Consider the following 24,874-nt stretch of genomic DNA (forward strand, 5'->3'; position numbering starts at 1 on the left):
AGGTTTCATTCAAAAAAACCTTTCCTCAAAAGATAAAGTGAAGAAAAGGACTGGGCGGGGCATGGTGGCTCATGCCTGTAATCCCAGCACTTTGGGAGGCAGGCGGATCACGAGGTCAAGAGATTGAGACCATCCTGGCCAACATGGTGAAACCCCGTCTCTACTAAAAATACAAAAATTAGCTGGGCATGGTGACGTGGGCCTGTAGTCTCAGCTACTTGGGGGGCTGAGGCAGGAGAATGACTTGAACCCGGGAGGCGGAGGTTGCAGTGAGCCGAGATCCTGCCACTGCACTCCAGCCTGGGCAACATAGCGAGACTCTGTCTCAAAAGAAAAAAGAAGAGAAGAGAAGAGAAAAGAAAAGAAAAGAAAAGCACTGGAAGAAGAATGAATTAATTGTACAGAAAGGTAATTCTCATAGGCATCAGAATTCTTTTTTTTTTTTTTTTTTTTTTTGAGATGGGAGTCTCGCTCTTGTCGCCCAGGCTGGAGTGCGATGGCACGATCTCAGCTCACTGCAACCTCTGCCTCCCAGGCTGAAGTGATTCTACTGCCTCAGCCTCCTGAGTAGCTGGGATTACAGGCATGCACCACCACACCCAGCTGATTTTTGTATTTTTAGTAGAGACGGGGTTTCACCTTGTTGGCCAGGCTGGTCTCAACCTCCTTATCTCAGGTGCTCCACCCCACTCAGCCTCCCAAAATGCTGGGATTACAGGCGTGAGCCACCTTCCAAGGCCAGGTATCAGAATTTAATGCTTCTGTTTCTAAATGTTTCTATTTGTCTTCTGCCTAGCTTTATACCACACTCTCTTCTCTTACAATTTCTTCTTAAGGAAGTTCCACTCAGAGAAGAATTTTTTAGGTTGATGCTAACCAGATGGCTTTTTCTAATCTTCCCCAGAAAAATGCAAAGCAGAGTTTGAAACTAACACTGCCACCTACAAGTAAGTACTTTGAAAAGAAAAAAGACTGAAATACCAATCATCTGGGTAGATGTCCAAGCTGCCAGAAATCTAAGAATAGGGCTTTAGAATGGGGTTTACAGAAAATAGAAATGTGATTAAAATAAAATAAGGAAAGAAAAAGAACTTCAAAGTCTTGACATCATTCAAAAACAAAAAGTCTATTTGCCTTTGTATTTTATCTCTATATTTGCTATATCATTGCAGCCATTGCCCCAGATCCTTGGGCAAGTTACTTTTAACATCTCTGCATCTCCCTTTCCTCATCTACATGAGGATAATAACAGTAATTACCTCTTTGTTGTGAGGATTACATTCTTAATCTTATTAAGAATTTAGTGTTAATCATGAATACCTAGTATTATTAATACTGTGTTAATAAGAATTTAATAGTACCTATTAAAAATGATTGAATTTCAATTCAGAGACCTAGTTCATCTTTTCTTGAGTATTATTGTTTAGCCTTAACCACTACTAATACCCATGACTCCTTAACTCCCACCACCAGCCCCCCCACAAAAAAGCTTACCAGACCCTTTGTTTTCCAGTGAAACTGTGAATATGCATACGATCACCAAGTAGGAATTATTCTCTTATTCACTGTGGAATGTGTACCTGAACAACGTGGTTGCTACCATAAGGAGAGAACCTGAAGTTGGACTTCAGCATTACACTGATAAAGTAGGTCTCTAAGAAATAATTGCCGAGTTGGGCCGGGTGCCGTGGCTCATGCTTGTAATCCCAACACTTTGGGAGGCCGAGGCGGGCGGATCACGAGGTCAGGAGATCCAGACCATCCTGGCTAATACGGTGAAACCCCGTCTCTACTAAAAATACAAAAAATTAGTCAGGCGTGGTGGCGGGCGCCTGTAGTCCCAGCTACTCAGGAGGCCGAGGCGGGCGGATCACGAGGTCAGGAGATCCAGACCATCCTGGGTAATACGGTGAAACCCCGTCTCTACTAAAAACACAAAAAATTAGCCGGGCGTGGTGGCGGGCGCCTGTAGTCCCAGCTACTCAGGAGGCTGAGGCGGGAGAATGGCGTGAATCCAGGAGGCGGAGCTTGCGGTCAGCTGAGCTCGTGCCACTGCATTCCAGCCTGGGCGACAGAGCAAGACTCAGTCTCAAAAAAAAAAAAAAAAAAAAAAAAGGAAAAAAAGAAAAATTGCTGAGTTGGCCGGCTGCGGTGGCTCACGCCTGTAATCCCAGCATTTTGGGAGGCCGAGGCGAGCGGGTCACGAGGTCGAGATCGAGATCATCTTGGCCAACATGGTGAAACCCCGTCTCTACTAAAAACACAAAAATTAGCCAGGCGTGGTGTCGCACGCCTGTCCCAGCTACTCGGGAGGCTGAGGCAGGAGAATCACTTGAGCCCAGGAGGCGGAGGTTGCATTGAGCTGAGATCGCGCCACTGCATTCCAGCCTGGGCGACAGAGTGAGACTCTGTCTCAAAAAAAAAAAAAAGAAAGAATTGCTGAGTTGGATTTTTAGATTTTAGTTTCAGCAATTGCAGAATTCAGTGAGTGGCTCCAAATTCTAAACACATACCAAAAATATATATCTTGATATTAAAATTATACTTAAACTTTGGAGGCCAGTTTCTTTTAGATAATGCAGCATGGAAGTCACAAGAGCTTGATCCTCCAGGAAATAACTTGATGTTTTGGGGAGGAGGATAAATAGAACTGAGGGAAAGGGGATACAAGGAATGCTGAATACAATGAATTGTACCAGTGCACTACCCAGATGATGCCATGCTGGTGAATCATTAATGTTATTAATCAATCAACCTAAACATCATACAGCACTTTACTCGGCATCTAAAAAGTAGATTTATTTAAAATGATAGATAAGAAGTGTAGGTGTATAAGGACATGACGAAAAGATACCTTCAAACTGAGATTAAAGTTGAACCCAAAAATGACATCAGGGAAAATAAAAATATAAATATATGTTCAGCCGTCTGCAGAATGTATTTATAAAATACCTGGCAGAAATTTAAAAATAGGCCAATATAAAGTATTGATAAGGATGTGGATCAATGAGAGCCCTTAAATACTTCTGGTGAAATTATACATTGTTGGGCAGGCACTGTGGCTCACGCCTGTAATCCCAACACTTTGGGAGGCCGAGGTGGGTGGATCACTTGAGGTCAGGAGTTTGAGACCAGCCTGGCCAACATGGAGAAACCTTGTCTCTACTAAAACTACAAAAATTAGCCAGGCGTGGTGGCGGGCACCTGTAATCCCAGCTACTTAGGAGTCTGAGCCAGAAGAATCGCTTGAATCCAGGAGGCAGAGGCTACAGTGAGCTGAGATCGCCCCACTGCACTCCAGTCTGGGTGACAGAGTGAGACTCCAACTCAAAAAAAAAAAAAAAAAAAAAGAAATTCCTACCCAGGAGATGTATAATTATGTCAATGCTAGCATTACTTCAAATACCAAAAGCTGGTAACTCCTATATTCCTTGACAAGAAACTCAATGAATAAATTGTGCTTTATTTGTAAAAGAGAATACAATAGAGCAGTGAAAATAAATTACAGCTACATATGTCAACATGGATGAACTTCATAAACCTGTATGTTGAGTGTGGGAAGAATAAGATGTAGGAGAAAAGATCTATATGATCCCAGTTATATAAGGCTTAAAATATATGCAAAACTAAAAAAGTTGTTGTTTAGGGATACATCCTTTTATGGTAAACTATTTTAAAAGCATGGGAATGATAAATACAAAACTCAGAGTAGCAGACACCCATGGGTGAAAGGGAGAAAAGGAGAGGAATGAGAGAGTGAAGAAACAGAGAATGGGACATACTGGTGATATTCTAGTTCTTAAGTTGGGGATGGGTACCTTTGGTGTTCATTTATTAGTATAATGAATGTGTATGTTACACATAATAACAAAATTCTTTAAAATTGGAAATTACAAATCTTAAGAGATTTTTCAGTTAATGTGTGATTTAAGTTTTACAAGGCGGCCGGGCACGGTGGCTCACGCCTATAATCCCAGCACTTTGGGAGGCCGAGGCGGGCAGATCACGAGGTCAGGAGATAGAGACCATCCTGGCTAACATGGTGAAACCCTATATCTACTAAAAATACAAAAAATTAGTGAGGCGTGGTGGCACATGCCTGTAGTCCCAGCTACTTGGGAGGCTGAGGCAGGAGGATTGTTTGAACCTGGGAGGCGGAGGTTGCAGTGAGCCTAGATCACGCCACTGCACTCCAGCCCGGGCAACAGAGCGAGACTCCATCTCAAAAAAAAAGTTTTACAAGCCTGGGCACAGTGGCTCAAACCTGCAATCCCAGCACTTTGGGAGGCCAAGGTAGGTGGATGGGTTGAGTCCAGGAGTTCAGGACCAGCCTGGGCAACATGGGGAAACCCTGTCTCTATCAAAAATTAGCTGACCATGGTGGTGCATGCCTGTAGTCCCAGCTACTTGGGAGGCTGAGACAGAAGATTGCTTAAGCCCTGGAGGTCCAGGCTACAGTGAGCCGTGATAGTGCCGCTGCACTCCAGCCTGGGCAACAGAGTGAGACCCCATCTCGAAAAAATAAAAATAAAAAAGTTTTGCAAGCATCCAAAATCCAGTCAAAGTAATGTGAACATAACTTCAGGGAGGCCTCATTATACACACACACACACACACACACACAAGATACCAAGTGCTTCTGAGGTGGCTTTGATGCAGGGCAGGTTCTTGGCTTCACTCAGGAAGGAACTCAAGAGCAAGCAAATAATAGAAGAAAACAGCTTTACTGAGGCTGAGCTCAGTGACTGCTCTTGCAGAGGAGAGTTTCCCCATAGGGAGTGTGCCTAGAGTAGCAGCCCAGGGGCACTTTCCCCATAAGGAGTGTGCCTAGAGTAGCAGCCCAGGGGCACTTTCCCCATAAGGAGTGTGCCTAGAGTAGCAGCCCAGGAGCACTTTTGCAGTCATACTTATACCTTTTTTTTTTTTTTTTTTTTTTTGAGATAGAGCTTGCTCTGTTGCCCAGGCTGGAGTGCAATGGTGCCATCTCAGCTCACTGCCACCTCTGCATCCCAGGTTCAAGCAATTCTCATGCCTCAGCCTCCCAAGTAGCTGGGACTACAGGTGTGCACCACCACGCCCAGCTAATTTTTGTATTTTTAGTAAAGACAGGGTTTCAACATGTTGGCCAGGCTAGTCTGGAACTCCCGACCTCAGGTGATCCACCGCACCTGGCCATACTCACTTTTAATGACATGCTAATTAAGGGGCAGGCTGTTCAGAAATAGAGAGAAAATGGGCGGTAACTTCCGAGTGTTGCCATGGCAAGGGTAAACTGTCATGGCACTGGTAGGCGCTTCTTCCTGGCTGTGGCCAGTCTTCAATCTGGTCCACAGGTAAGTCCCGCCTGCCTCATACCTCACTCAGCTTCACCCAATTACTCTCCAGTAGCCCCATTCTTATTGTTGTCAAGTGACATCAGACAAGCCAAATTCTGTCTTTGAGAACTATAAATGATATACAATAGAGGACAGATTACTCCAGCTTAATTGGCCCAACTGATACTGAGCAATTTATGATTTTTAGTGATACTCAAAGTTGGACTAGGTCCCAGTGTAAGAAAACTTGGAACCTGAGACAATTTGCATTGTAAAAAACCTCCCGCAGAGAATGTAATCTACGTAAGGATGTTTTCATTTTTTATTACAACAGAAAATGTAATAACTTATTCAAGGCATCTGACTGGTACACTTTTTGGTCATTTTTTCCAGCTGTTGTCTTATATCATTCTCTAAGTTCTGCTTTTCTCTCTAACCAGATTCCAAGTTCCTCAAGAGAACTTCCTTGTGAGTTCTCTAACCCCTGGCAGAGTGCTGAGCACACACAAAACAAGGTTTCAATAAACTTTTTAAAATTTATTTTTAGAGACAGAGTCTCCCTCTCTCACCCAAGCTGGAATGCAGTGGTGTGATCATAGCTCATTGCAGCCTCAACCTCTCAGGATCAAGCAATCCTCCGAAGTAGCTGGGACTACAGGCAGGTGCCACCATGCCTGGCTAACGACTTTTTAATTTTTTTTTTGAGATAGGGACTCACTCATTGCCCAGGCTGGTCTCAAATTCTTGGGCTCAAGCGATCCTCTCACTTCAGCCTCCCAAAATGTTGGGATTATAGGTGCGAGCCATTGTGCCTGGCCTAACTTCTAAAAAATTTTAGTAATTCACCAGGCACGGTGGCTCACGTCTGTAATCCCAGCACTTTGGGAGGCCGAGACGGGCAGATCACAAGGTCAGGAGTTCGAGACCAGGCTGGCCAATGTGGTGAAACCCCGTCTTTACTAAAAATACAAAAATTAGCCATGCCTGGTGGTTCGTGCCTGTAATCCCAGCTACTCAGGAGGCTGAGGTAGGAGAATCGCTTGAACCTGGGAGGCAGAGGTTGCAGTGAGCCAAGATCACCCCACTGCACTCCAGCCTGGGCAACAGAGTGAGACCCCAACTCAAAAAAAATTTTTTTAGTAATTCAACTTAAAACATTTGATTCACATACAAAGTAATGTATAATGTTATAAAAATGTAAACAATGTAGGTTGGAGTTACACACCTTCTTCTCTCCCACTCTCAACTATCCTACCCAAGGATTGTCATTGCTAAGTTTGCTGTGGGTTTTTCCAGACTTTTTAATGCACAGACATACTAATTTGTAAGTTTTTTCCTTGTATATGTCAAAAGAAAAATTACAATGCATTTAATTATAGATCTAATTGGCTTTTTTTTTTTTTTGAGACAGAGTTATGTTCTTGTTGCCCAGGCTGGAGTGCAATGGTGCGATCTTGACTCACTACAACCTCCGCCTCCCGGGTTCAAGTGATTCTCCTGCCTCAACCTCCCAAGTAGCTGGGATTACAGGCGTGCACCACCACGCCAGGCTAATTTTGTATTTTTAGTAGAGACGGGGTTTCTCCATGTTGGTTAGGGTGGTCTTGAACTCCCAACCTCAGGTGATCCGCTCGCCTCAGCCTCCCACAGTGCTGGGATTACAGACGTCAGCCACCGAGCTGGGGCTAATTGGCTTTTATTTGTAATTCATAAATCAGGTCAGCATCTCTTTTATATAATAGAATGAAAGCTCCCCTTGGGCAATGGCAGAACAGTGGGCTTCGGAGGGTGGGAACAAGGTAAAAAAACAATAGAAAAAAGCTGATTGGTTAACATCAGGTTACTTTTTTCCATAAGGTTTACAGCAGAGGGGATTTCCTTATATTAACTTAGGTAGATTGAAATCTCACATTTTCAAGGAAACGTGGTCTGTTTTGGGATCTATTTTCTTTTTTTAAGTTTCGATTTGATTATGTGGCATTTAACATGAGTGACTCTGTTACCCACACTGGATTGGTTCCATGACTTGGCAGGTGACAGTCCAATGGCGACAACCAACGAGGACTTTCCAAGGGGATTTTATTACTTGTAACAAATAAGAACACTGCGGATAATTCCCCAAAGCAGTCCCTCCCCACACAAAGTGGAAAACCGGGCTTATATTAGGCTGGTTAGCTGAGTCATTGTATGTAGCAGTGTAAAGGCAGCACCGTACAGTTGCCAATCATGCTTCTACAGACCTCATACATCGCACATTTAAGCAATGGTGAATAAGCTCCTTTCTGGGTGGAGTTTTCAGTATGGTAATGAGGAGAGATTGCCAGAGTTCATCACCAACTCAGGTATCTCTGAATCTAAGTGTTTTCTTTTGTTTTGCCGGGGCTGAGCTTCTTCTCCTTGTTCTTTGAAACAAGAACTCAATGTGCAATAGTTGCAAGGGAGTACTTTTTCACCGTGTGTACTCAAAAACCCAGGGACGGTCGGGCGCAGTGGTTTTGGGAGGCCGAGGCAGGTGGATCACCTGAGGTCAGGAGTTCGAGACCAGCCTGGCCAATATGGTGAAACCCCTGTCTCTACTAAAAATACAAAAAAAATTAGCTGGGTGTTGTAGTGGGCACCTGTAATCCCAGCTACTCGGGAGGCTGAGGCAGGAGAATTGCTTGAACCTGGGAGGCAGAGGTTGCAGTGAGCCAAGATCGCACCACTGCACTCCAGCCTGGGTGACAGAGCAAGACTGCGTCTCAAAAAAAAAAAACCAGGGACTATGGGTTACAACTCCATTCTGGTTTGGTCTGGTCTGTTGGGGCCTAGTGCAGGAGCTCAGTCCAAAACAATAGCCTCCCAGTTTGTGTTTAACACATAAACATGGAATTATACTATCCATATTCTTCTACAACTTGCTTTTTAAATTGAACAATATAGTCTTCCTCGTCACTGTGTGTGTATACCTATATATGTTGTTTTATATAGCTGCTTAGTGTTTCATAACATGGATATGTCTTAATTTATTTAAATTTATTCAAATAATCTCCTATGGTTGAATGTTTAGGTAGTCCTTAAGTTTTCACTCTTATGAACAATGCTACAGTGAATATTCTTGTACATATATTTTTTGCACAATTGGTGTTTTTTGTAAGCTAGAGCTCCAGATGAATTACTGGGGGAAATACAGTGATGTTTTGAAAAGGACACTCAGGAAGATGCAAGTTCCAGTCTTAACTCTGTGACTTCTAATTTGTGTGACTTTAAGCAAGTCACTTTAACTCCCTGAAATTCTGTTATTTCCTCTGTAAGAGGAGAAAACATCTCAGTGTGCTTCATAGAACTGTTGTGAAAATCAAGTAATGAAGCAAACGCATCATGGTTGATTCAGATTAGTTTGTTTCATTTTAATAGAATAAGAGTATTTTCTCAGCCTCTTCGTATTCTGCTAAATCTCATTAGATGGCATGCAAAATTTTAGTGGTTGATCGGAATGTTCCTCTTTTGAATATATAATAGGGAACCAAGTAGAAGAATATTATTGAAATAAACCAGTGCATTATGCGGAAATAGGTCTCTTTCTTTGGAAGAATGAACTGAGGATCCCAGATATGATCATCCTTAGAAAAAACATGAGAACAGCCCATAATAATCTCCAAGAAAGAATACACAGAAAATGCCTGCCCTGGAGTTCTATAAGGTCATAGGCAGGAAAGTCTATAGGACCTTTATCATCAAAGCAGTCTATAAAACACCAAGTGGTTAAGAAAGTACTTGTGGACCTGATGCAGTGGCTCATACCTGTAATCCCAACACTTTGGGAGGCTGAGGCAGGAGGATCACTTGTGTCCAAGGGTTCAAGACCAGCCTGGGCAATACAGTGAGAGCTGATCTCTACAAAAAAAAATTTTTTTTTTAATTAGCCAGATGTGGTGGTGTGTGTAGTCCCAGCTACCCAGGAGGCTGAGTCAGGAAGATTGCTCGAGCCTCGGAGTTTGAGGCTGCAGAGAGCCATGACTGTGCCACTGCATTCCAGCCTGGGTAACAGCGTGAGACCCTGTTTCAAAAAAAGAAAAAAAAAGAAGAAAGAAAGAAAAAGAGAAAGAGAGAAAGAAAAAGAAAGAAGGAAAGAAAGAAAGAAAGAAAAGAAAAAGAAGAGAAGAGAAGAGAACAGAAGAGAAGAGAGAAAGTATTTGTGACACTAATATTGTTTTCAAAAGACCTGAGCTTGAACTCCGGCTTTATCATTGACCAGTTCTGTGAGCAAGTGATAAGCTCTCAGAGTTTTTTTAAATAAAATTGAAATAATAAAAATACCTATAATTCTTAATAATTCTTATGAGGCAATATACATGAAGAAAGCCAACAGAGATCCTTGCAAATTGTGACGCTTAGTAGATGTAATTGAAGTAAAAGGAGAAAAAAAGAAAATTCTCATGGAAATAACATTTCAAGAAGGAAATAACTTTGAGACCTTGAACCAAGAGATGTCACCTCTCTAAACCTCTGCTTTCCTCGCCTGCAAAATGAGGAAATTGAATTAGATCTTTTTTTTTTTTTCTTTTTGAGTCTCACTCTGTTGCCCAGGCTGGAGCGCAGCGGTGCGATCTCAGCTCACTGCAAGCTACGCCTCCCAGGTTCATGCCATTCTCCTGCCTCAGCCTCCCTAGTAGCTGGGACTGCAGGCGCCCGCCACTACTAATTAGCCTGCCCGGCTACTTTTTGGTATTTTTAGTATAGACTGGGTTTCACCGTGTTAGCCAAGATGATCCGCCCACCTCGGCCTCCCAAAGTGCTGGGATTACAGGCATGAGCCACCGCACCTGGCCGAATTAGATCATTTTTAAGGTCCCTTTCATTCAAACAACAATAATAATGACAGCTACATGTAATAAAGTGCTTACCTGGTTGAAACACTGTTCTAATTGATTTATATTTACTGATTCGTTTAATCTTTTAGCTGAACCATGAAGCAGACATTGATACCTGTTGATATTGGGTTTTTTGTTGTTGTTTGTTTGTTTTTGAGAGGGAGTCTCATTCTGTAGTCCAGGCTGGAGTGCAATGGCGAGATCTCGGCTCACTGCAACCTCTGCCTCCAGGGTTCAAGGGATTCTCCTGCCTCAGCCTCCCGAGTAGCTGGGATTACAGGCGCCTGCCACCAAGCCCGGCCAATTTTTGTATTTTTAGTACAGACGAGGTTTCACGTTGGCCAGGCTGCTCTCGAACTCCTAACCTCAGGTGATCCGCCCGCCTTAGCCTCCCAAATTTTAAGATTGCGGCGTGAGCCATTGTGCCCGGCTGACAACTGTTGATATTTGAGGGAGACTTCTTTTCGAAATTATTTTACTTCATTTTATTTTTAAGATTTATTGACTAATAAGTTTACATAGAGGTGCTTTTTCTCTTTTTTTGGGGAAAAAATTTAAATACAGAGAAGAACTAATATTAGTTATCTAATGCTACATAATGAATTATCCTAAAACTTAGCAGCTTTAAACAAGCATTAGTCTCATGTAATTTCTGTGGGTCAGGAATCTGAGAGTGGCTTAGCTGGATGGTTCCCTCTCTGACTCTCTCATGAGATTATAGTCAGATTGTTGGCCAGGGCTGCAGTCATCTGAAGGAGCTGGAGAATCTCCCTCTGAGCTTATTCAGTAAATTTCAGTTCCTCACCACGTGAGCCTCTTCATAAGGCTCCTCAGACAACTTGGAAGCTGGTCCCCAGAATGAGAAATCAGAATGAGAGAATATGAAAAAGAAAGAGAGAACCCAACACAGAAGCTGTAGTCTCCTAATCTTGTAGGTGTATCCACTCCTCTAATCTTGGATGTGACATTCCATCATTTCCTTCACTTTCTATCTGCCAGGAGCAAGTCACCAAGTACCCAGTCCACCCCATACTCAAGGGGAGGGAAATTAAGCTCCATCTCTAAGGAGAGAAATATCAAATAATTTATAAATATATCTTTTATTTTATTTATTATTATTATTATTATTATTATTTGAGACAGAGTCTCACTCTTTTGCCCAGGCTGGAGTGCAATGGCATGATCTCAGCTCACTGCAACCTCCACCTCCCAGGCTCAAGTGATTCTCCTGCCTCAGCCTCCTGAGTAGCTGGGATTACAGGTGCCTGTCACCACACCTGGTTAATTTTTGTATTTTTTGTAGAAACGGGGTTTCACCATATCGGCCAGGCTAGTCTGAAACTCCTGACCTCAAGCGACCTACCCACCTCAGCCTCCCAAAGTGCTGAGATTACAGGCGTGAGCCACCACACCTGGCCAGAATTTATAAATATATCCTTTAAATCACAATGAGTACAAAGAAAAAATAACACATAGTAGTGTACTTACTGCCCCAAATTGACAGTGAAATTATTACCTTATATTTTTCTTAGGAACATTTTCAATTAAAAAAATTAGAAATAGGCTGGTCATGGTGGCTCATGCCTGTAATCCCAGCACTTTGGGAGGCCAAGGTGGGCAGATCACGAGGTCAGGAGATCCAGACCATCCTGGCTAACACGGTGAAACCCTGCATCTACTAAAAATACAAAAAATTAGCCAGGCATGGTGGCGGGTGCCTGTAGTCCCAGCTACTTGGGAGGCTGAGACAGGAGAGTGGCGTGAACCTGAAAGGCAGAGCTTGCAGTGAGCCGAGATTGTGCCACTGCATTCCAGCCTGGGCTATAGAGCGAGACCCCATCTCAAAAAAAAAAAAAAAATTAGAAATAAAATCTTCTTTGTTTTTATGCCCAGTCCCAATTCTATTCTGTCTCCAGAGGTAACAACTATCAAATTGTATGACATATCTTTCCCGTCTTTTTAAAATTATTATTTTACATACGCATAAGGATAGTGAAATAATGTATAGTATTATTTTGTGAATTTTTAAGAAATTTCATAAATGGTATCATACATATTCTGCAAGTTGCATTTTCACTCAATATTGTTTTTGAGATCTGTGTATGCTGATATATTTAGACTTAGTTAAATATTTTGTTGTATAAATACACCACTTTAAATTCATCTACTGATGGAGATTATTTCCTAAATTATAAATCACTATTATAATCAAAGCTACAACAAATAGCTTTATTCACGTTTCCTCGTGCACATGTGCAAGAGTTTCTCTAGAGCTGTTTCTCAGATATTTTGACCCAGCCCATAAGAAATGTCTCATTGTGACCAACCTATATCTCATTGTGACCAGTTATATATATTTAAATGAAACCAAAGTCTCAAGAGAAAAGTACTTATTTTTTTTTATTATTTTTATTTTTTGCTTTCGTTGCCCAGGCTGGAATGCAATGGCGTGATCTTGGCTCACTGCAATCTCCGCCTTCCGGGTTCAAGCGATTCCCTGCCTCAGCCTTCCAAGTAGCTGGGATTACAGGCATACACCACCACATCCTGCTAATTTTGTATTTTTAATAGAGACGGGGTTTCTCCATGTTGGTCAGGCTGGTCGCGAACTCCCGACCTTAGGTGATCCACCCGCCTCGACCTCCCAAAGTGCTGGGATTACAGGCGTGAGCCACTGCGCCCAGCGAAAAGTACTTATTCTTTCTACAAAGAAATGGCCTTTGATGTTACATATTTTTAATCTGTTATTTATTTACTATGTTGCTAAGGCTGGAGTGTAGTAGCTATTCACAGGTGATCATAGTGTACTGCAGACTCAAACTCATAGGCTCAAGCCATCCTCCTGCCTCAACCTCCTCAGTAGCTGGGAGTACAGGTGTGCATCATAATCTATTTTATTTTTATTTTTTATTTTGAGACAGAGTCTCACTCTGTCACCCAGGCTGGAGTGCAGCGGCACGATCTCGGCGCACTGCAACCTCTGCCTCCCGGATTCAGGGGATTCTCTTGCTTCAGCCTCCCAAGTTGCTGGGATTACAGGCACCTGCCACCACGCCCAGCTAATTTTTGTATTTTTAGTAGAGATGGGGTTTCGCCATGTTCGCCAGGCTGGTCTCAAACTCCTGACTTCATGTGATCTGCCCACCTCGGCCTTCCAAGTTTCTGGGGTTACAGGCATGAGCCACCACACCTGGCCAAATCTATGTTATTTAAATTGCTAGTTGACATCCACTAAATTGATTTCTAGACCCACTATTGGGGTTTCCATCTGTAGTTTATGAAACAGCCTTCTAAGGTCTATGTGTACCCATATACAGGTTGTGGCAATTTAAACTTTACAAAATATTGCAAAATTGTTCTTTGTAGTATTTGTATCAATTTACACTTCCCCAGCAACTTACAAGAGTTCCTTTTTGCCCACATTGACACCCACGCTCAATATTGTCAGATTTTTCATTTTTGCCAATCTCATTATCAGCTTTCATTTAAGGGATGGATGAAAGCAGGCCTGCAGAAATGTATTATTTCTTTTGTGCAGGAGGCACAGGTGTAATGGGAAAATTCTTTCTCCTATGCTTGTCCTCAAAGCTGCTGTCTGTCATTACTGCATCCCTTGGAAAATGCAATAATTAAAGGCAGAAAGGAAACACTACGGGGGCATCCCTCAGAGGAATCATAAGAGCCTTTGGAACAGAGCCAGACCAATCAGCTGTGGCTCCCTCTGGTCTCCCTCGGGAGCCACTTCAATCCATATACCACTTTCCTCAAGCCGTCTACTCTTTCAGCTGCCCGATATTCAGCAGCTACTTATTCTCCTACTACATAGAGAACATGAGACCATTACATGAAAACTCTTCTATACCTTATTCTTCATCTATAAACTTCTGCTTCCATTTTCTCTCCTTTCATCCTACCCCAGAGCAAGTGGTAACCTTCTTCCTGCCCAAGGCTAATTATTCCTATTGCCTCTACCCTCTGAGGGTTCTTGCTTCATGAATGATCCCTTCTTTTGTACCTGTCTTTCACTCCTCTCCTCCTTCTTCTCTACCTCATCCTTCCCTTCAGCATGTAAGTATGCTCAAGTGTCTCCTTCCTGAATGAGGTCTTCCCTTGAGTCCTTATTTCCTCTCTGTCTGACTTACTCTTAATTACTCTCAGGCCCACCTATCATGTCCTCAGAGAGTCATAACACCTATTCTTTTCCTTCACAGCATTTACCGAAGCATGTGTGAGACTACAGACTCCTATGCAGTCAGCCCCAAAAGGTCAGAGACCTGGTATTTCTAGTGCCTAATGTAGAGTAGACACTCAGTACATATCTATTGAGTAAATAAATGATTTACAGCCTAGAGCCTCACTCTATTATTCTCCACTTCTACACCATATGGATATTCTGAAATTAAAAGACTTTCCCACCTTCCCCCACTTGAAAAACACTGTTGGCTCCTCAGCCTGCAGAGTAAAGTCCACTCTCCTTAGCACAGCATACAATGGTTCTTTGAAAACACCTCACTCTTTCCCATCAAAGCAAAATAAATATCACCTCTTCTAGAGGAAGCAGAAGTGGAAAAATTCAAATCAGTTAATATTGTTATTAGCTGACAGAGCTGGAAAAAGATTCACCTTGCCCACTGCCTAGACAGAGCTGATTTATCCAAACAGGGGAATTGCAATAAAGAAAGAGTGGAACTCATGCAGAACGGGCTATATGGGAGATGGGAGTTTTATTATTACTCAAATCAGTCTCCCTGAGAATTTGGAGGGGTTTTTTGTTGTTGTTGTTGTTTTGTTTTTTGAGACAGAGTCTTGCTCTGTTGCCCAGGCTGGAGTGCAGTGGCATGATCTCGGCTCACTGCAACCTCTGCCTCCTGGGTTCATGTGATTCTCCTGCCTCAGCCTCCCAAATAACTGGGATTACAGGCATGTGCCATCATGCCTGGCTAATTTCTTGTATTTTTAGTATGGACGGGGTTTTAACATGTTAGCCAGGATGGTCTTGATCTCCTGACCTCGTGATCCGCCTGCCTTGGCCTTTCAAAGTGCTGGGATGACAGGCGTGAGCCACCGCGCCCGGCCGAGAATTTGGAGTTTTTAAGGATAATTTGGTGGGTAAGGGACAGTGAGTAAGGAGTGCTGATTGGTTGGGTTGGAGATTAAACTCATAGCAAGTTGAAGCTGTCCTCTTTTGCTGAATCAGTTCCTGGTGGAGGCCACAAGATCAGATGAGCCAATTTATCCATCTGGGTGGTGCCAGCTGATCTATCAAGTTCAGGGTCTACAAAATATCTTGAGCACTGATCTTAGGTTTTATAATAATGATATTATCTCCAGGAGAAATTTGGGGAGGGTCAAAATCTTGTAGCCTCCAGCTGCATGCCTCCTAAACCATAATATCTAATCTTGTGGCTATTTTGTTAGTCCCACAAAGGCAGTCTAGTCCCCAGGCAGGAAGGGGGTTTGTTTTGGGAAAGGGCTGTTATTGTTTTTGTTTCAAAGTTAAACTAGACACTTGAGGCCAGGAGTTCAAGACCAGTGTGGCCAGCATGGTGAAACCCTGTCTCTACTAAACACACAAAAATTAGCCAAGCATGCTGATGCACACCTGTGGTCCCAGCTGCTTGGGAGGCTGAGGCACAAGAATCGCTTGAACCCAGGAGGTGAAGGTTGTGGTGAGCTGAGATCACACCACTGCACTCCAGCCTGGGTGACAGAGCAAGACTCTGTCTCGGAAAAAAGAAAAAAAAAAGTTAAAACTATAAACTAAGTTTCTCCCAAAGTCAGTTTGGCCTATGCCCGGGAATGGACAAGGACAACTTGGAGGTTAGAAGGAAGATGAAGTCAGTTAGGTCAGATTTTTTTCACTGTAATTATATTCTGTTATAATTTTGCAATGGCAGTTTCATGGTAGAGAAAGAGTTTCATATCTATAGATAAAGGTTACATAATTATTTGTAAATTTTATCCATTTGTTATGCTGGTGGTGGTTGTTTTTTTCCTGCTCGTTTTTCTTCCATTGGAAACGTTGTATCTATCATTTCAAAGGGAAGGGACTCTAACATTTTACTGAGCACTTACTGTACAACAGGCATTAGACTAAATTTCTTATTTACTATTTAGAAGAGGAAACAGTTCAGAGCACTCTGAGCTATGTGAGGTATGCAAAATTTATCAGGCCCAGAGGGAATGAGTATGGGACTTCCGTTATCCCCCATTCCCACGGGCAATTGGCTAAAAGCATTTTGTTCCTGACTAGCTGCCTCATCCATTATCTTCATTTTCCTGGAATTTGAGATACAAAGAACAATGTGGCAGACAATCGATATCTTGTGTTATTTTAATGTAAATTCTTGGTAAGCAACTTAGGAACTGCCTCTTCTTTTTTCCTTAAAAAAACCCACTTGTAACTGCTGCTAAGCAAAGCGTATATTCAGGGCACCTTGAATCTATGCTCCTGGGTTGCAGTCCTCAAACTCAGCCCAAATCAACTCTCTACTTATATTAATTTTGCCTCAGTTTTTTCCTTTAGGTCGGCATGATTCAGAGTGACTTCCCACCATCACCTGGTGTTTCTCTCTGAAATAAGTGCTTGGTACCAGCATGAACCCATTGCATTCTCCATTTTTGGAGGTCCTACCACATGCTGAGGGTGACTTCTTTTGAATCTGAACCTTCCTTTCTTTTCAGTTGCAGTCTAGATTTTGAGGTGTTCTGAAAACCATCTCTTTCCTTTAAGAATGAGGGCTTTAGTTTCTCTCCCTGGATAGGAGATTCAAGTAAAAAGCTCTGCAGAGAGCTGCCTTCTTCTTGTTCCTCACAGTTCTTCAGCCTCAAAGCAGAAAGTTCAGTTCACAGTTGGGCAAGAAGTTATGCAGAGGACTTCTGCCTTCTCTGCCTCTACCTCATGACAAAAAGTTCAAGTTATAGATCATTTGGTTACTCTAGCACCGGTGGTTTCACCACTTCTGGCCTAGAATTCTATAGCATGCTTTTAAAACTGCAGCTGCTTTGTTACTTATAATTTGGACTTGTATTTTCATTTGTGACCAATTTCTGTTGATTCCAAACCAAAGCATGCATATGGGTAATTTATGCTCATAAGCAGCACACTTTGACCCAAAATATATTTCTGGCCTTGATCACTTTTGAAAAGTTCCTAAATTATGGGAAATCAAGCTTCAAAATCTGAGCACTCTTTAAAGGGACAGCTACCTTTAGAAACACTAGCTGGTTTTAGGTAGAATGCTTATGGGGCATCCTCTTGTAAATATCTAAGAAAATTGACCCACATAACCTGGAATGGTCATAAGCATCAATGGCTGAAATGAGGGGGATCCTTTGAAATGCATAAAATAATTCATTTGTGTCCGCAGTTGGAAAAAGCTGAACTAGACAAACTGAATGAAAGACATACTTTTTTTTTTTTTTTTTTGAGACAAAGTCTTGCTCTGTTGCCCTGGCTGTGCAGTGGTGCGTTCTCAGCTCACTGCAACCTCCGCCTCCTGGGTTCAAGAAATTCTCCTGCCTCAGCCTCCCAAGTAGCTGTGACTACAGGCACGTGCCACCACGCCTGGCTAATTTTTGTATTTTTAGTAGAGACAGGGTTTCACCATATTGGCCAGGCTGGTCTCAAACTCCTGACCTCGTGATCCACCTGCCTTGGCCTCCCAAAATGTTGGGATTACAGGCGTGAGCCACCGTGTCTGGCCTGAAAGACATACTTATTGTTTGTCATGGTTGAAATTTGATAAGAAAAGATTTGAAAATATTTTTTAAAGAGTTCTAACAGCTAGAAGTTAGCTTAATTAAAAACTGATATTCAGACTACAACTTACTTTGTGAAAAACAAAGAAGGTCTTTTTGCTTTTCCTCTTTTGTTTTCTGTTTCTGGGTTTTTTGTTGTTGTTGTTGTTAATATACTAAAACCTTATTTTAAAAAATGATTGGTTCCCTCTGTTTCCTATTTTGTTGGCATGATTTTTGCTGAGAAAAAACTGTAAAACTTCACTGGCCTTTTAGATAGCTTAAAATCTCCCTCAAGCCGGGCACAGTGGCTCACGCCTGTAATCCTAGCACTTTGGGAGGCCGAGGTGGGCAGATCACCTGAGGTCAGGAGTTCAAGACCAGCCTGACCAATATGATGAAACCCTGTCTCTACTAAAAATACAAAAATTACCTGGGTATGGTGGCACACGCCCGTAATCCCAGATACTCGGGAGGCTGAGGCAGGAGAATCACTTGGACCCAGGAGGCAGAGGTTGCAGTGGGCTGAGATCGTGCCATTGCACTCCAGCCAGGGTGACAGAACAAGACTCCGACTCAAAAAAAAAAAAAACTCCCTCAATTGGGTCCTCCAGGACTTGTTCTTTCACTGACTTCCACTTCTGCTACTCCTTCCTTTTGCCATCTTCAATACCATGTATGAGACCTAATAGCCCTGAGACCGCTCAAGGAACACACAAAAATGTGCCACCCTCTCCCCTTTTGGGGGGTCCTCTGTCTCTCATGGAGTCTCAAAAGTCATACGCAGGTTTCTCACAGGTCTACAGCTTTGCTTTCTTCTGCATTGAGTATTCTGATCTCTTTGGCTTTGGGAATGCCAAGGGTTACTTTATACTGTGAGGGAGAACTTGATCTTTGTTTGTGTCATAGCTGGCAAGTCACTGGTGAAACCTGCAGAAGTGGCTGACAGCAGCTGCAGTGAATGGAAATTACTGCAGGGAGCTACTTGTTTATTTGCACATTTAGATAAAAGAGATATTATTTGAACACTTGGAAGCTGTGGAAACACTCACCACCAAGGCATAAGGCTCCTCTGGAGGATGAGCTGACCATGTACTGAGCTGAGTGTTGAGTTGCCCACCAGCCTTAGGGGAATGTCTTTGTAGTGAGGAGCACTGCGGAAATGTTGCACGGCCTAGTCTTGTGGCATTTCCCTTTTGGAAGAAACCAGGGATTCGAAGTAAATGTGGAATCCTTGATTTCTGGAGATCTAGATGCTCTGCCTTCCAGCTGTGCCTGCTTTTCACATATTTAAATATTAGGCCCTAAAAACAGTAAATGTTTTATTTGCCCTATTCATTAAAGGGCTCCACCCTAAAGTCAGTAATTTAATTAAGAAACATTAAGTTGAAAAGACTACCCATCAAACTAAATCAGTCTCCAAAATGCAACTTTCTGACATTTAGCTAGTTATTTTGAAACTTTTTGTAAAAGATATTTAGGAGTGCAAAAGGCTTATGGAAAAAAAAAGAAATAATAAATAAAAGATAATTATATCTGTAAAGGAAATGTCCATTTGTAAGAACATCTCCCTCTCTGCACCTAAACTACATTGGCTTAAAGTTTATGTAATAAGCCTTACCTTTGTTTAAGATGATTTTTCAGCCAGGCATGGTGGCTCACACCTGTAATCCCTGCACTTTGGGAGGCTGAGGTGGGAGGATCACCTGAGGTGGGGAGTTCGAGACCAGCCTGACCAAAATAGAGAAACCCCGTCTCTACTAAAAATACAAAATAAGCCCAGCATGGTGGCGCATGCCTGTAATCCCAGCTACCCAGGAGGCTGAGGCAGGAGAATCGCTTGAATCCGGGAGGCGGAGGTTGTGGTGAGCCGAGATGGCACCACTGCACTCCAGCCTGGGCAACAAGAGGGAAACTCAGTCTCAAAAAAAAAAAAGATCTGTACGTATATACGTTTATATTATGCGTATGGGATATTTCACTACCAAAATACACAAAAGAGCTCCAATTAATTGGATCTAAAAAAAAAAGTAAGCACTTGGCCGGGCATGGTGGCTCACGCCTGTAATCTCAGCACTTCAGAAGGTCGAGGCGGGCGGATCACGAGGTCAGGAGATTGAGCCCAGCTTGGCCAACATGGTGAAACCCCATCTCTACTAAAAATACATAAAAAATTAGCCAGGCATGGTAATGCACTCCTGTAATCCCAGCTACTCAGGAGGCTGAGGCAGAAGAATCTCTGGAACCCGGGAGGCGGAGGTTGCAGCGAGCCGAGATCGTGCCACTGCCCTCCAGCCTGGGTGACAGAGGGAGACTCCGTCTCAAAAAAAAAAAAAAAAAAAAAAAAAAGTAAGCACTTAAATACTTTATCAGAAAAATAGAAACTAACTAAAATGTTCAGTTCATACGACTTGAGTAAATCTTTAGTAAAGAAGAACCACTTTAATATTATCGGTTTAATGAAAACAGCTATGTCTTCGGATCAGCAAAATACCCATGTATTTAACTTTAGGGTTTTTGCTTAGGTGGCAACTGCCTAACGTTTGCAGGCTGTAAAAATGATTAACACGGAAATAACATGAGATGATGGCTAGCTTTGTTTAATGAACAATTCAAGCATAATTGTTAAAAGTGAGTAAGTTAAATGAATAGAAACAAAAGTTTATCAGTGTACTCATTTGTATAGTGGTGAGTTTCTGAAAAATTTATAAATGAACTTTTCAAAAATCTTTTTCAGTAACTTAACTTTTTTTTTTTTTTTTTTTTTTAAGGTGGAATCTTGCTCTGTCACCCAGGCTGGAGTGCAGTGGAGCGATCTTAGCTCACTGCAACCTCTGCCTCCCAGGTTCAAGAGATTCTCCCGCCTCAGCCTCCCAAGTAGCTGGGATTACATTACAGGTATGCACCACCACACCTGGCTAATTTTTGTACTTTTAGTAGAGACGGGGTTTCACCATGTTAGCCAGGCTGGTCTTGATCCCCTGACCTCAAGTGATCCGCCCACCTCAGCCTCTCAAAGTGCTGGGATTACAGGCATGAGCCACTGTGCCCAGCTTCAGTAAATTAATATTAAAGTCATGTTATAATTAAGTAGTAGATGTTCATGAAATGTCTGAGTCATCTCTAAGTAAAAACACTAAAACATTAATCATTAAATATAAGTTTAAATCTATATACTTTGATATCTTATTTTTATATGGTATGGAAAAGCTAAATATATTTAGACCTGTTAATAAACAAAAATAAATTGAGATATCTTTCTAAAAATTATAAAATGGTTTTCATCCGTCTATCAGTAATGATATAAAACAGTTCAAAATTACTTCCTAAGTTTTCCACCAGAAATTCAGGTTGCTAAAAGTTAAAAATTGTATAGTTCATATATGCAATTGAAACTACTAGATGTAAGAGAAACAATTCTGTATACAGAGTGAGTAAGAAAAATAGGATGTGTTTTTGGTAAAGAAGGTTATAAAGAAGATATGAGAGTGAGGTTTCTGTTAAGGGAAAACTAATTTTGTCTAGAGGCTTTTAAAGGGTGTTTTAAGTTGAAAGGACAAAAGAAAGAATGATGGATGAAACTACATGAACACAGAAATTTAAAGAAAGAGAATGTGAAAAATTCTGAGTAAGTGGTTATGAGAAGTTTATAGAAATCTTATCTTGGTTTTTTTATTTAAAAAAATTATTTTGGTGGAGATGAGGTCTCACTATGTTGCCCAGGTTGCTCTCGAACTCCTGGGGTCAAGCAATCCTCCCACAGCAGTCTCCCAAAGTGCTGGGATTACAGGCATTAGCCACTATGCTCAGCCAGAAATACTATTTTGTGTGGTCAAAGATGATTGAGACTGGATGGATTAGCATTTCCATTGTGCAAATCACTCAGTCTTCCAGACCGGTAGAATGAATACACGGAATAATGAAAAGTCAATTGAAAGCTTAAAGAAAATTTTAACTTTCCCTGGCCTAAGGATCTTCCATTTGCTTAACTTACATTCTACCCTGTTTGGAAAACATCAGCTTTCTGCCTTTGAAATGGGAATGGGACTACCCATGCACCTGGATAAAGGAGCCTATGAACTAGCTCTCCTTAAAAGTTGTAAACTAGGCCAGACATGGTGGCTTACGCCTGTAATCCCAGCACTTTGGGAGGCCGAGCGGGTGGATCATGAGGTCAGGAGTTCGAAACCAGCCTGGCCAACATGGTGAAACCCTGTCTCTACTAAAAATACAAAATTTAGGTGTGGTGGAATGCAACTGCAATCCCAGCTCCTTGGGAGGCTGAGGCAGGAGAATTGCTTGAACCCGGGAGGAGGAGGAGGTTGCAGTGAGCCAAAATCGTGCCACTGCACTCCATCCTGGCAGACAGAGCAAGACTCCATCTCAAAAAAAAAAAAAAAAGAGTTGGGCCAGGCACGGTGGCTCACGCCTGTAATCTTATCACTTTGGGAGGCTGAGGTGGGTGGATCATGAGGTCAAGCGTTCAAGACCAGCCTGGTCAAGAAGGTGAAATCCTATCTCTACTAAAAATACAAAAATTAGCTGGGCGTGGTGGCAGGCACCTGTAATCCCTGCTACTTGGGAGGCTGAGGCAGAGAATTGCCTGAACCTAGGAGGCGGAGGTTGCAGTGATCCGAGATCGCACCACTGCACTCCGACAGGGCGAGACTCCATCTCAAAAACAAAACAAAACAAACAAACAAAAAAGTTGTAAACTAAAAATCCAAAGTCCCTTACCAACTGAATGGACCCCCTCTTGTCCAAGGGGACCCCAGAGAAACCTTAAAAACTGAACTCCCAAGGGCTGGGCACGGTGGCTCACGCCTGCAATCCCAGCACTTTGGGAGGTCAAGGCAGGCGCATCACAAGGTCAGGAGATCAAGACCATCCCCGTCTCTGCTAAAAATACAAAAAAATTAGCCGGGCATGGTGGTGGGCGCCTGTAGTCCCAGCTACTCAGGAGGCTGAGGCAGGAGAATAGCATGAACCTGGGAGGCGGAGCTTGCAGTGAGCCGAGATCACGCCACTGCACTCCAGCCTGGGCGACAGAGTGAGACTCAGTCAGAAAAAAAAAAAAATGAACTCCCAGTCAAAATAGGAAGAGAGGTCAAGCACGCCTCATTATATTCCCTCCCTTTTGGAGTTTATGCACAACAATTGACCAGCATTAATGTTAAAATAGAGATTATAAGACTGAAAAAACAGACTCTTTGAGGCAATAAGATATCAAATTATAAACAAGACCTAAGACTATGGAAGGAAAGGGTTAAGTCATGTCTGCAAGCCATCCATCTTGCTACATAGCATGCTTAACTTAAAACGTGCCTTTCTGGCCGAGTGTGGTGGCTCACACCTGTAATCGTAGCCCTTTGGGAGGTTGAGGCAGCAGATCATCTGAGGTCAGGAGTTCGAGACCAGCCTGACCAACATGGTGAAACCCCATCTCTACTTAAAAGACAAAATTAGCAGGGCATGGTGGTGCATGCCTGTAATCCCAGCTACTCGGGAGGCTGAGGCAGGAGAATCACTTGAACCCATGAGGCAGAGGTTGCAGTGAGCCAAGATTGTGCCATTGCACTCCAGCCTGCATGAGAGAGCAAAAATCTGTCTCAAAAAAAAAAAATCCCTTTGTGTTGACTTCAAGTTTTAGACAGAGCCCTACTCTTTTGGTCAACTGCAAATTAAAGAATCTCTGAATCCACCCTTAACCTGTAAGCCCCTGCTTTAAGATATCCCACCTTTTCTTTTCTTTTATTTATTTTTTTTTTTTGAGATGGAGTCTCGTTCTGTTGCCAGGATGGAGCACAGTGACATGATCTTGGCTCACTGCAAACTCTGCCTGCCGAGTTCAAGCGATTCTCATGCCTCAGCCTCCCGAGTAGCTGGACTACAGGCGTGAGCCACCACACCCAGCTAATTTTTGCATTTTTAGTAGAGATGGGGTTTCACCATGTTGGCCAGGATGGTCTCCATCTCCTGACCTCGTGATCCTCCTGCCTCAGCCTCCCAAAGTGCTGGGTCTACAGGCGTGAGCCACTGCGCTGGCCTAGATATCCCACCTTTTCATATAGAACCATGTATACCTTCCATGTATTGATTTATGTCTTCACCTATAACTCCTGCCTCCCTGAAATACATAAAACCAAACAGTAATCCAGGCTTTGGTACAAGTTCTCAGGACTCCTGAGGTTGTGTTTTCCTGGGCCATGTTCACTCATGTTAGCTCAGAATAAAACTCTTGAAAATATTTTACAGAGCTTGGTTTTTCCATTAACAAGGTGGTATTCTTCATTATTGCAAGGCCTTATAAGTTTCTCACTGAAAATTCTAAATTAATTAAGGATTATTTTAACAGCAAGCTCCCAGCAGGAGACAAAAACATCAAAGATCATGGACTCCAACCTGAAGATTTTGTTTAATGGAAAATGCCGAAAGAAAGAAAGAAAGAGAGAGAGAAAGAAAGAAAGAAAGAGAAAGAAAGAAAGGAAGGAAGGAAGGAAGGAAGAAGGGAGGGAGGGAAGGAAGGAAGGAAGGAAAGAAGAAAGAAAGAAAGAAGGGAGGGAGGGAGGGGAAAAGAAAGGAAGGAAAGAAAGAAGGGAAGGCAGAAAGGCAGGAAGGAAGGAGGGAAGGAAGGAAGGAAAGAAGGAAGAAAAGAAAATGCTATCAAATAAAGGACTTGCTCCAACAACTACATTAGAAGGGACACTATTAGGCAGCCCTGCCTGAGTGGACATCTTCCTCAGTGGAGATCTCCAATACTTTGTTCTTTAGACCAGGACAAGAAATAGGTTACAATATTCATTTCGTTATCTTCAGGAATAGGAATACTTTTCATATTTGTATTTCAAGATGTTTTGTTGATAACTGTCCTTATTTGTGTCATATTTTAAATGCCTGAATTAATTATGCTTTGTATTTCTAGATGTCTAAAGTCTACCACAAAAGTTTATAACAAAAAAACTAATC

Source organism: Gorilla gorilla, chromosome 19 (genome assembly GCF_029281585.2).
Source record: "Gorilla gorilla gorilla isolate KB3781 chromosome 19, NHGRI_mGorGor1-v2.1_pri, whole genome shotgun sequence".
Lineage (NCBI taxonomy): Eukaryota > Metazoa > Chordata > Mammalia > Primates > Hominidae > Gorilla > Gorilla gorilla.